Below are 14,727 nucleotides of genomic sequence, written 5' to 3'. Positions count from 1 at the left end.
AGTTTAAATTATTTATTTTTTACCTTTTATAAGTTTAAGCAATTAATAATAATTTAATAATTAAAAACAATATATTGTTATTCAAGTATAATTTTGAAAAATTATGAAATATTTTTATAATCATAAACTTAATATACTTATATTAAACATTTATAAACAATATTATCAGTTCAGCTGTTTATATAAACGACTACCTATATTTTTTAATTATTTATAGTGTTTGCCGGAGTGTCGTCGGTGGGCGGCTTCTCCACTCAAGTCCCTCTGTTCATTTATTTCTATTTCGTTCTTTATTATGCTTATTATACTAATTACTGTATAGATTGTATAATTCAAATTAAAAATAAAAAAAAAAAAAAAAAAATTTATAGTGTTTAGGAATACCACATTTCTTTTCTATTATAATATTTAACAAACATTCATCATATAGGTAGGTGCCTGTTATTATATATTATCGTTTTAATAAATATTTTAAATTACATTCTATCATGGATCTTACCTCAAAGTAACAGCTAGTCGATGTCTGGGTGATATGCATTTCCGGAAACGTGTATCTTGCCGTTGAATTTCATTTTTAATATAATTGAGCAGTTTATTAAAACTGTACATGGTCATTCTGAAGTATTGATAAAATTTAGATTCGTCGTCAACAAGTTCCTTGTATAGTGTGGCGAATTCGCCTTCAAAATCGCGCTTCTTCCAAGCTGTATGTACCCAAACATTCCTTGTTGGTCTTCTTATTTGTTGTTGTTCTTCTTCATCCAAAAGTACTGCTATCATCAAAAGCTCTTCATTTGAAAAAATGTCCATTTCTTAATTTTATGATTTTTTTTTTGTAACGTATCTATTTAAGTTTGTATGTAATATACTGTATAATACAATATCCACATATACTATACAGCAAAAACAGGAGTTACGACCTAACGATTGGCACGTTGGAACACAAGTGATTTCGAATGTTAATTTAACAACGACTTATTACTAATTCTTCGAACATAGTTGGATTATTTTTAAAATATTTCAATTGCCAATAATAATTTAAGTTATATTATTTTTAGTACCAAAAATATCATAATATTGATTAAACTTTGTTCGTAGAATTAATAAAATAAAATACAATATAATATTTAATATTAATACTAGGTAATAATATATTTGTAGATGTATTAGGTATAAAATAAAATAATATAAATATATATATTTAAATTTTTTGGTTACAGTATGAACTACTTACTTGGAACCTTGTTTTAATAAAAAAATAATATACACATTTTTAATTTGATAAATGTTGTCAAAGTTTTAATTTTAAACGCTTATAAAAAAACATGCCATAATGTATTTTTAATATTTTCAAACTGTTGTTATGTTAACGAGCCTTATATTAGCCTTACGTATATTATAGCCTAATTGTAATGTTCAAAGCTTTTTAACCCAACGATTAAAATTGTATTGACATTTTATAGGAAAAAAACTACAAACATTTAAAATTTAAATTTCTGTATAACAAATAAGAAAATTGGTCCATGGGAAATCATGTGAATATTCTATAATACTATGTCGTGAAAATTAGAACTTAATACGTTTAGAATATACGTTCTTAAAATTTTATTTGACTTTCTGGTAGACGTTAATTTTTTTTTAAGTAGATAAATTTATGACTTATGAGGAATCAAATAGTATTAAATTTTCAAATCTTAGATATATAATATAATATATTAATATATAAAATATACATAGTGTAATATATAATTTAATAAATTATAATATAAATACAGTAGTTACAAAATCCGTTCCGTGCTAAGTGTGAATCATGTGCACGGGTGATGCTGACGGACCCGGATTCCGACCCGGGTCCGGTCCGCGTCCGTTCCGTCGTAGTGTGAATAGAACTTAAGAAAACACCTACCTACTACCAACATCTTTAATAAAATTTTATTCTATTTTAGTTAATTAATTGTAATAAATAATCACAGAAATCAGATAGGTACCTATATTTATTATGTTAAAATTATTAAGTACATTTATGTAAATGTTGTCATTCATTTTTGCTCAGAATATAGAATTTTAAAACTTTTACGATATTTTCTTAATATTTCTATACTTACAAATAAATTTTAAATTTAGATCATTATTATTTATTTATTTTTTGAATAAACAATAATAATATACAGTCGACTCTCGATAACTCGAAGTTCAAAGGGGAAAAAAATTCCAAGAATTTCGAGTTATCAAAAACTTTTAAAAAGTATGTTTTTATTTTTAAATAATTTTTTACATTAAAGAAATAAAAAAAAAATGTTTTCTTACATTCTCATTTTTCTATCAAGACATTGTTGAACCTATTTTAATAAATAGAATTCTCTATCAGAGTATTCTCCTAGTTTCATTTTTTTCCAAGTTGCCGAGTTTAAATAAAGTTAAAAATTTAATTTATTAATTTTAAATTAAACATTTTTTAAATAACTTCTTTATTTTTTATTATTGTAGACAATGTAATCGCTGGAATTACGAAATCTTTGGCTATTTCATGTTTTTTTTCTTTTCGCCTTTTTCAATAATTTTAAGCAAGTTCATTTTTCTGCAAGTGATAATGTTGTTAATTTTCTTTTTGAGCCATTAAAACCACTGTATTAACACTGTTACACACGGTAAATTATTGAACGAACAGACGACATAAAACTTAACTGGAATCTATTATATGGAATACCAAGGTTTAAGTTACAAATATTTAGTTGACTCGAATGGTCAGGTTTTACAAAACAAGTCATAAATGAAAAATAATCGCTTTGATAAACTACTATTTTTAGTACTAAATTTGGATAAGAAAATTCGAGATATCGAAAATTTGTCAAATTAATTTTCGAGCTAACAAGATTTTTTAAACATTAAGTGTTATTGTTATTCGAATGGGATTATTAACTATTCGAGATATCGAGAATTTTGAGTTATCAAGGTTCAAGTTACCGAGTGTCGACTGTAATAAAATAAAATATAATACTATGAATTTTATAGATCTTGAATATTTTCAAAAATAACAACTCAAAATTACTCTTATAATATAATTCAAAAGCTTAACGTTTTTCTTAAAACGATATTTTATATGATTATAATTTACAATTTTTTAAATTATAAATTAAAAATTAAATTAAAAAAAAAAAAGGTAAGCAGAGAGGGTGTTGGCGTCGTTGCGGTCAGGACGTTTGCGGTCGGCACCTTTTTCATGCTGTTTGTGGTCGGATTATTTCTATCTACGTAATTATCAAATTTAAGGTATACATATAATATTAAATTATGTACTAAATAATTATACATTAAATTGATTCTATACAGTGTATAATATATTTACAGTAAAAATATGTTTAAATGCGTATATTATTATGGATATACCGATTTTTTGCTACTTGGCTGTTTATAATTTTTATTATAGATAAAGTGTTGAAAAATTGTATTATGTCAATAATTATATAGTTAGACAGCATCGATATCAGCCGATAACATTTACCTACTCAGTCTTTAGTATAGTATACACCTTTGTAGAGTTCGGTATATTATGGTGTTTCTAAAATGAACGACTCTTTCGAAATTTTGGAAATTACTAAAGGGCGGCTACGACCTACCTAAAGAATCATAAAAAAAACTCAATGACGTAAATACCTTAACTTGGGGGAGATTTAAAACTAACTAAATCTAACTAGAAACCTTCAGTTGAATACATTCAATCGATGGTGATATAGCCTAAAGAAACTTGAAGCGCATCGACCAGAAGACGCAAGTAGAAATACGATGATGACAAAGAATCAAAAACACAAAAATGGGGAACAGCACGGCGACGTTCCGTTTGTTTTACAAATATCTGATCATCCGTTACTTGAAGACGCTATAATGACGCTATAATAATATTACGGTTGCACAATAAGCACACCCATAAACACATAGCCTGATGGGGCATTGGAAATAGTTGGAAACGGTATCGAACGGTACGGGTGTACCATGTACCGCATGCATACTAACAATAAAATTTGAATACCAAGTTAAGTGAGTTAGGTTACTGGTGCTGTATTCAATCCCGTTTTCATTTTAAAATATAATAAGAGCGGTAAATTTAAATTGTACAGTATTATACTATTATAGTGTTATTAATATTTGATAAATGATAGTATAAGTATTAATTTAATTAATAGACTATGTCATACAAATGTATACATTTGATGGAAATTTCCTGTATATGCGTTTATTTAAGAGTTAAAATATAATATACCTATTTATAATATGTCAACACTCAACATTATATGGAAAAAGTAATGAGTAAAAGAGGGTGTCGAATGTCGATTATATCTCTTCAATGAGAAATAGAAAATTTTAATGTATGTATTAAATTTGGATTTAATGATAAATCAAGCGTAGATAATCGAATAGCCTATTTTACCAAGTATATTTTATAATTTATTTATATTGTTGTTGTTAAATTAATGAATTTTTCTATTTAACAAAAATTATGAATTGATTAATTTTAATTTATGAATTATGTGCTTAGTTTTAAAATCTCCGAATTTAAACTACATCTTTTTTTCTTTTCAAAACCATTCTCTAAGTTGTAATCCAAAACATCTTTTTTAATTATACTCAATGACGTAAATACCTTAACTTGGTGTAGATTTAAAACTAACTAAATCTAGCTAGTAACCTTCGGTTGAATAACAGATCCGGCACCCGTTTCGACAAACGGACTTGCGTTGGTCGCGTGATCAAAATTTGTAAATAAAAATAAAAAGATGTGTATAAAAAAATAAAAAGCCATTGCAGATAACGACCACCGGGAGCGTTCGCACCAGCGGCCACTTTTTGTTCACGAAAACGGCCACTAAGTGCTCGACGATCACACTTCTAATTTCGTTAGGATTTCGTTACATATACTGGCTCTGTATAATGAAAAATGTGCTCAATATCTCGTCGTAGACGAAACGGGAATCGGCGGTACCAGGATCGCATGAGCTAGTCGCTACTTGTTCTGCAGTTTTTACATCGGCGGCGCGCGGTGTCGATGCAAACGTCTGCGAGCGGCAGCAGTAGCTCGTTCAATGAGCATCACGTTCACCACATACATTCCTGTTACATTTATCCCGATCTTTCGCGTCATGAACGCGGTATAACCGTTATTACGCGTTCCTTAATGTCGCTACAACCGAGTTCACCAAACCGTTTCGCGACCGGCTTTTCAGTATAACACACTTGGTTTCAATATGAACTTACTTAAACTTACACAATCATAGACTTAATATTATATTGTATTTTGTCTATGATTTCAACAATAAAGGGAAACATAAGAGTTTAAATATCGTAAAAAAAACCAACGTAAGAACACATATTTTATCAGCTAAGATATTTTAATAACAGGCCAAATTCACTCCAATATTAAAAAGTTTATAAAACAAATTTGATTTTACTGAATGCAAATTTGCCACGTTGCATAATATTATGAGTTGGAGAGATAAAACAAATGACTATCTTAATTTACATAATATTATTATATGATAAATAGCCAATAGGACTTGTATGCAACAGCATGTTTTTTTTGCTACGTCTAAATGGAATCGAAGTGATTAATTTCCGCGATTTATACTACGTCAGAGTTGTCTCGAAATGATAACAGGACTACAGGAGCCTATACGCCTGATTACAGTAGTGTTGCGGTCCGGAGAACTCGACAAGGCGACAATGACGGCGGCGCTCGTTCTTTCGTCTAGGCTCCTACTACACAACCTCCAGCAATTAAAGAAACTCTTCGATTTAGTTATATTTGCGGTTCTACAAAAATATAACCCAGGCCCAGCGCCAGAGGCCGCCACGATCTAAGTAAGAGAAATATGGCGGCGGCCGACACTACGAGTTACGACAAGGCGACAATGACGGCGGCGCTCGTTCTTTCAGCTAGGATCCTGCTTCACAACCTCCAGCAATCGAAGAAATTCTTAGATTTAGTTATATTTGTGGTCCTACAAAAATATAACTACAAGTCTTTTAAAAGTTAGATAAATATAGGTAGGTACTAATTGTTTATAACACTCGCAATACTTAAATTTTTTAGCCGCAAATATTAATATTAGTTATTACGTATGTAATTGTATATTAATGCAATGTTGATATTTTTTTAGTATCTTAGAGATAAGGGATAGCAAAAAATAAATAATATAGGTACTTATCAAGGGTACTTTAGATTAATTTCAAATTATTATTAGTTAATTTCATTGCTGTATTCACGTTCGTTCAAAACAGTTTAATACGGTATTATGAATTTTTATTTTAGAAATTCTTATTAGTAATTGAAACACATGTATAATATTGTGCAGTGGGTCGGAAGTGCTCTGATTCTAAGGATTAAATGGTACGCATTTTGTTTAACAGTTAATATCGCGTACCGCTGTTGTGTGAGTAGTAAATGAACATTTTTGTGAGTGTCTAGCACGCTACCACTACTACCCGCATATTGTACAACGGTGCGATATTTATTACAATTTACAAAACCGTTTTTAGTCAATTAAATTTATCTAAATATCTAATAATACAATAACAAAGAGTCAATAAGTCGTAATTCGAGTAGTATACGCATATGACCTGTATTTGGTCAACAGTCTGCTAAACAATTGCATAATATAATATTAAAAATCACAAGTAATTCATTCACACATTTTTAAACAAATATCAAAAATCGATTTCCACATTAACATAGAAAAAAGGTTGATCAACTTAAATCGTTTTACAGAATTAAAATATGATGACTTTAAGTATGCGTAGTCTTGTCAAGCTTTTAGGTATAAAACGTGAAATAAATACGCTGCTTAATACAAAAATAACAAGTCCCAACGCAGAAAAATTATGGGAAACGAAGTTTCATTATAGAATTGTAAATTGTGACGATCCGTTTTCGGATAAGATCAATCAATTATTATTTTTGAAATCTTTATTTTAATACATTGGTCTGGCTAATAAAATCTATAAAACAGAAATTATTTACTATAGGTATGGAATATCTTAAAGGCAATGCTTTAACAGTACACAACGGTTACAAATATACTATCCATAATAATTCTGAATTTACATTAGACTTTAAATTTCGGTCTGATTTGTTATATGTATATGAACGCAGTTATTTAAACATGGAAGGCAAAATGAGAAAAGAGACTTTTATACAAGTATACAAGAATTAAAAAACATTAGCTGCGTATGAATTGGACAAACATTTGAAAAAATGATTGAACATCATAGCCAAAATACAATAAAATATTAATAATAATCTTTTAAACACCCCAATAAAATTTACTGCCAGTCCTAAGTCTGGAAAAATGTAAAGGCAAGTTTAAATATATTATGTATCTATAATAGTATATAGAATCATTTTAGTATATTATACATATACCTTAAATTTAACATTTATCTATCAGGTAGACATAAATAAACTGACTACCAACGACACGAAAAAGGAGCCGACCGCAAATGTCCGACCCCGCAAGAGAGTAACCGCTCCGCTGACACTACATGACAATTTGACACTGTCAAATGAGTCATTATACCTAATAGATGTGTTAAATTTGAACTCAATGATTTATCATTTTATATCAAAAATGATTCTGAACTGAGATGTCTATCAGTCTATATCAGCCTATATTTCATATTATTATGTCTTTTTTATATTACTATTAAAATTATTTTACTATATATTATAATACAGTAGGTTGAAATCATTATTCCCGAAAACATTATAGGTATTTAAAAAAAAAATAATTGTAGGTATAAAATAGGTATAATATTATATGTGAAAGCTTTAGGTAAATAATATTTTTATCTTTAAAAAAATAATGAATATCCGTAGTTTAAATATGTAATTTCGTTCAAATATAAACTCAAAGCATTAAAATATCTATAAAATACAAATTATGTTTGTATAAATTATTTGTTAGTTTCAGTATAAATTATTTAGAGGAATTTTATGTTAAATGTTAAAGCCTCAATTACAAAAATTGTACATTTCATAATTATAAAAAAATTTTTAACTTGTTTTTATTGCTCTATATTATATAATACAGATAATATATAATCGACAATAATTCATTAAGTTACATTAGCATTATAAAAAAATACATTTTGGTTACATCACATTAGAAATATTAATTATTACTTTTAATAATGATTTTTATCACGTCAATTCTTAAAACGTGTTTTATACTAAAGTAGTGATTCCCAAACTTGTTATCTTTACCGCCCACTTGTAAAAAAAAATGACAGATCCCCATACCAAAAAAAAGTATTAGTACATCAGTACGCAATAAAAAATTAAATAAGCTTGTAACTTTCATCGCCCCCTGGATAGCCCTATCGTCCCCAAAGGGGCGATTTGTCCACTTTGGGAAACGCTGTACTACAATAAAGATCATCATTGGTTTCAAAAATTTTTCATTCTACTAATAAAATTGCTTAAGACTGATTGATAACCCAATAGTTTAATGATGACCTTTGAAAGTTAAAACCTAATTTAAAGCAGTCTATTTTTGATAATTAGGGCGTGCAGCTATACATATGCATATATCCTACACGTCCAATGGACCTACGTCCTATATCTTTGAATACGGAAAGTATTCAGAATATATTACTTTGAATAAAACTATATTCCAAATACTTTTACCAATTTTAATAATTTTAACCGTGTCTACATTTATTATAGAATTTATCTAAGTTTTATTTCTTATACTTGTACAATGGCCAGTGGCTGATGTTTGTAATATAAGAAGGTGCTTTCAATGATATCTTATGATTAGTTAGGTATATATTTTATGATTAATGGAATAAAAATATTTTTTTCATTGTAAATAAAAAACTAAATATATTGAAATTAATATTACCTGTATTTTATGATATTCGTTTACAGTGGCCTATAAAGGACACTCAGGTCATTATTTTAAAAAAATACAGATAATTAAATTTGTTTTAAGTTGATTTCGAAGACGGTACAAAGTTCAAGGAACAACACAAAGGAAAAACTTCCGGTGGAACATTTTCATATTCTTAATTACACTATATTTACATTTTATATTTTCAACAATCGGCCACTTATCGCAATCCAGACAGTATAATTTGGCCGTTCATTATAATTATTTTCGAAATTATTTTATTTTGATTGATTATTCCAACTCGATTATAATGATATCGCATTTACTATATACATATAGGGTCAAAAGGTTCAAACTACGTGTTACAACACAAAATAAGCGTTTCCAGCATTATCATTATAATGATATTATGTAACAACGATTATTTTTATTGAATTTATTTGAATACAGATGCGTGGTTTTTAAATTCTCCGTACGGGCGGCGACGTTGGTGGCTGTGGCAAGTACTTAGATAATAATAATATAATACGCTCATAATATTATATAGATGAGAGTATGAGACCTATCCAATGACTAAAACTGATAATAGATAGATTTACAGAGAGCGGGTGGGAGAGGTACGAGCATTATAAATACGGTTGTACCTGACGCGATGCCGCCTGTATACTAGAACACTTGGGATCGCGTTCATACTTTCCTACTCGTCCATAGTTCGGACGGCGCCAGAAATATTAAAAAATGGGTACGTATGTATTATGTTTTATTTTCGCTTGTGGCGATTAAAAATTTAACATAGTGATAAATTGATTAATTGTATTTTATCATTATTATTGTGACAGAGTCATTGAGATCGATCGCCGTCCGGATTGGGATTCATGAAATCCTGAAAATTACAGAAACTGTCAGCCCCGACCAACCATAGCAGATGAAGGCCACAGTGACTGGAGATTGAAAAACGTGCTATTTGCCGTACAGACCGACGATACGGTGCTAGAGACTTGGGTAGTTGCTGCAGTGTTGGGTAAATTGATTTCAAAAATATTAAGTTTCGTAATCCGTTAAACTCGACTTTAAAAAGAAAAACGGTGTTCAGTGAAGAGTTAATAAAACATTTAGTATTTAGTGCATGTATAAATATGTCACTTCAAATCGAAAAATATTGAAAACTAAATTGTGACGAATTTACATTTTAAACGATATAAGTGGGTATGCATTATAGATATTTATATTTATTTTTTTTTTAATAATATTATTTTTTCGATTACTAATACTCAATCAAATTATGAAAAACGGAGAAAAGGTCACTTTTTAGCTGGAATCCCACACTCAGTTGGTTATAAAAAGTTCAGGCACTATAGAATTTTTAATTTCATATTATGTTATGCTGCGTATGAGAAGAAACCGTCTAATTATTACTCAGTACTCACTGTCATACAATATCGTTTGTTTTTAAAAATACTTCAAACGATCCTAAAGATGAATATGGTTCAATTCTATTATTGTTTTGATCAAAAACTTATTGATTACGAAAAAATAAATCTTAAAAAAGCACCAATATCAAATTTTCTATAAATGGTTCAAAGAGAGCCAATATATTTTTAAAATTATATTATTTATAGAAAATAAGAAATAAAACAATAAATATTCGGCGAAAATGTCAAATATCTTTGGACCATTTAATTTTTGAATCAGCAAAAAAAATTGTTTTTTTCTCAACAATAACTCCTTTAGGATAACTAATAAAATGCTTAAAAAGTTTATTGTTGTTAAAATTTACGTTTAAAATAATTTTATAATTTTATAATTATGAAGTTTTTCCAAGAACGTGTTTTATAGTTTTTATTTAATATTTCAAAACATGCGTTGCTGTTTTAGAAAAATCTTTTAAATTATTCTTCAAATTTATTATTAATAAATTGTACAATTTATGACCAAAAAATGATACACAATAATTATTATAAAATGAATTGGTGGACAAAAGGGTATTTGTCGTGAATGAATTTTCATATTTTTATTAACTTATAAACTCAAATAATATGGTATTTATTCACGATGAAAACTCTATCTGATTTTATCAAATTTAATATTTAAATAACTATAGAATACTGAATAGTACATTATATTAATAATGTTTTCATAAGATTATATTTTTTGTATTGTGTGTTATAACTTATAATTGTATAAAAAGGAACTAAAAATACGATTTTCCTCTGTAGGTAAATTCTGATCCTTTTTGTTACTTATTTACAACTAAAAAGTATCAGAGCTTATCACCGAGAAAATTGCACAGAACTCGTCAAATTTGTTTATAAAAAATTAAATATAAGTTTACGATTAAGCTTAAGTTATATTGTGAATAATAGTTGCAAATTATTCGATGTTAAATTATAAAATGTTTAAAATAGATAAAAAAAAATATGATACGTTCAGTACCTAATAGGTTACAATATAGGTAGTCTTTCGTTAATAAGTAAATATGTATTAGTATTATAGATTAGTTTAACAATTCAAGGTTAAAATATTACATACAACACTAAGCGTTCATGAACGGACACAACTGTTTTTCGTCGTGAATGGATTTTCATTGTTTTAAATTAAGCATAGTTCAGATAAAACATGTTTTCGTTAGATCATATTTTCCTAGATATAAGGTTCAAAAAATGTTATTTTGCACTCAGAAAAGAACCTATATTTTTGTTACTTGATTTATAAAAAAAAGTTTATAAGTTTATAAGTCTATAAGTTTCCCTATGAAAAAAATCACTTAGCAATTTATTATAAATTTAAATTATTAACTGTTAACATACTATATTAAAAAAAATAATAATAATAAAAATGTTTAAATGTATAATAACATTTGTTTAAAAGAGAAAATATTTCATGGAAATGTGATTTGTTCAATTACGAGTTTACGATATTTTTGTTAATTAATTATTTCAAAAACAGACATTCTTTATGAAGTAAATTTCATATAACTAAACAAATTTGATGAAATAATTACATACAATGATGATTGACTGGCCAATGGCCATGCATTAACAACTTATTATAAGTCTCAGTTAAACATAGTGTAGGTATATTAATAAAATGTTTAAGTTAAAAATATTCATATTATGTAATTAAATATGTACATAATAAGGTTCAAAACATGTGTTTTATTCACCACATTAATCCTAGTGATTTTTGTTACTTTATTACAATTTAAAAACAATAGTATTAATTGGTGAAAAAATCGCATACAATTATTTCTATTTATTTAAATTAGATTTAAATTTAAACTTTTAATTGTTTAATAAACATAAAATGTATCATGAAAATATGAGTTTTCGAATGGTTTAGTAAATAACTCATTACTACGAAAAAAAATCGTATATTTCACTTGTATATTTTAATTTATTGAACTAATTATCAATAAATATAAACAATTCACAGTGAAAAAATAGTATACAATAATTATAATATTACATGAGCATTCAATTGGCGAAGAGCAGTATTTTTGTTATGAATAGATTTTTATGGTTTTTATTAGATGATTACTTCAAATGTTAATCAAATTCTAATAAAGCTCTAGCCAATTATATTAACTTTTAGGCATAATTAACGTTAAGGCTCAATTTAGCATAGAACATATGTTTTTGTTAGAATTGTTCAAATTGTATATTATTATTAAGTACATAATAAGGTTCAAAAGATGTGTTTTATTCTCCAAGGTATTCGTGTGGTTTTTTGTAATTAATTAAAACTGAAACACCAACGACTTGCTTGGCGAGAAAATCGCATATAATTCATCCAATTTATTGTAAATATTAATTATTAGTTATTAATATGCTCAGTAAATACTTACATTACTTATTCCTAGGTATAATATTATTTTATTTATTCATCATTATATTAAATTATAATAGATTATTTATATACAATTATAAATTATTATCAACTTACAACCGATTATTCGATCGGAAAAAATCACTGTTTTTCATCCTAAATGGATTTTATTAGTTTTGTTACTTACTTTAAACAATGTGAAAGATGCTACGAAAAAAGAAAAATCTTTATGATTTAAACAATGTTTTTACATAACTAACTATATAAAGTGATTATTTTTTATCATGAACCAGTCAATATCTTGGAAAGAATTGGGAATTTTAAAATAACATTTTTTTTAAACTTTCTATGTTTTACTGTTTTACATTTTGTTAAAATTTTAAAAATTTTAACAGTCCCCTTATTAAATAAAACACTATTAATTTTTGATTTTCAAATAGCAATACCTATTTTCGATAACGAAAATCTATAAACATTTAAAAAAATAAATAATATTGACGTTTACAGTACATAATTTGAGTAATTCGTTTGCGACTTATTGACATTTAAATAATCACTCAATTTACTACTACTGGACAATTTATCAAACCCAAAATTAAAAACCAGAAGTTAAAACAACATTTTATGTCGATTTAACGATATCCATTACGATCATAACCAATAAGAACTAATAAGTATAATTGTCATACTAATCGGACCTTCTTTAAGCTACCACTACCCTACCCCGAACACTGAGTCTATAATTTCTATTCTATGCACTTTAGGATAGGGATAAATAAATAAAAATAAAAGTAAATAAATAAAATAAACATTTTTTTTAATATTAATTAAATAAATTGTCCTGTTCCGGCAAATTGAATGAACATTTAAACTTCATAAGTCGCAAACGCATTACTCAAACTACTCAAATTAAGTAAGTATTGTGAAACGTTAAAATTATTTTTTCTAATACGTTTATAGATTTTCATTATCGAAAGTAAGTATTGCTATTTGAAAATAAAAAGTTGATAGTGTTTTATCTAATAATGGGGGGGGGGGGGCAGTAAAAACTATCAAAATTATAACACGGTGTAAACCAGTAAAACCTAGAAAGTTTAAAAAAAAAATATTTTAAAACTTCTAATACTTATTGACTGGTTTATGATATAAAAATAACCCCGTATGATCAAATTTAGCATAGTACAGATAAAAATGTTTTAGTTAAATTTAATTTTTCATATTGTAATAATTAAGTATACAATATAAAATTCAAAATATATCTTTTCATCTAAATTCATACAATTGACGAAAAACGGGGATTTATTGTAAATTAATTTTCACGGTTATTTCATCTTGTTACTTTTTGATAATAACTTACTATAAGATAATTATTATAGTGCACGTCATAAAAATATCATCGATGCTTCAATTTTCCATTTTATTATTTATTGAATGTTATAATAATAGGTATTAAAAATATTTTTACTCCTCTAGATAATGACTGTGATTATTATTAATTAATTGCAACCAAAAACATATAAGTTTTCTGATATGAAAATCCATTTTGCAGAAACTTACATATCGATGTCATAATGAAAAAAATTACATACCTACAACCATACATTGAGCATCTAATCATTGCGACCGCAGTTTGTGGTTTTTCGTCGTCAATGTACTTTCATAATGGCATGTTAACTAATTATAATTTCATGCTAGATGACAGTTCATGGCAATGAAAACTTCATCAGATTAAGATTAAACCTATTTAGATATTTTTACTATTTTAAGTTTGTTTTTTATTGCATTTTATGGTTAATATATTTGTAGAATGATATAATTTTAAACTCATATTTCATATTTTAGGTGCTAAGCCAAACGATAACTATATTGATTTTATAATAATGTATGTTTTTTAAGCATAGGAATTTATAATGTAGAGAATTATATATGTTTCTTCATATCTTCATAATCTATCACATTGCATTTAATATATTATAATGTTTTATGCATATATATTTTTACAACCAAATCTGTTACAACA

General features: G+C 26.8%; 1 long non-coding RNA gene across 1 annotated transcript; it reads left to right on the top strand.

Annotated features, from left to right (window-relative positions):
• Positions 1–9,548: 9,548 nt before the first annotated feature.
• On the top strand, positions 9,549–14,727 carry LOC126552167 (uncharacterized). The gene is made up of 3 exons (XR_007606005.1): positions 9,549–9,624; positions 9,722–9,903; positions 14,257–14,727. It is a non-coding gene; the product is annotated as an uncharacterized LOC126552167 (long non-coding RNA).

Source organism: Aphis gossypii, chromosome X (genome assembly GCF_020184175.1).
Source record: "Aphis gossypii isolate Hap1 chromosome X, ASM2018417v2, whole genome shotgun sequence".
NCBI lineage: Eukaryota > Metazoa > Arthropoda > Insecta > Hemiptera > Aphididae > Aphis > Aphis gossypii.
The sequence above is the reverse complement of the archived record's forward strand: the minus strand, read 5'-3'. Positions and strand labels throughout refer to the sequence as shown.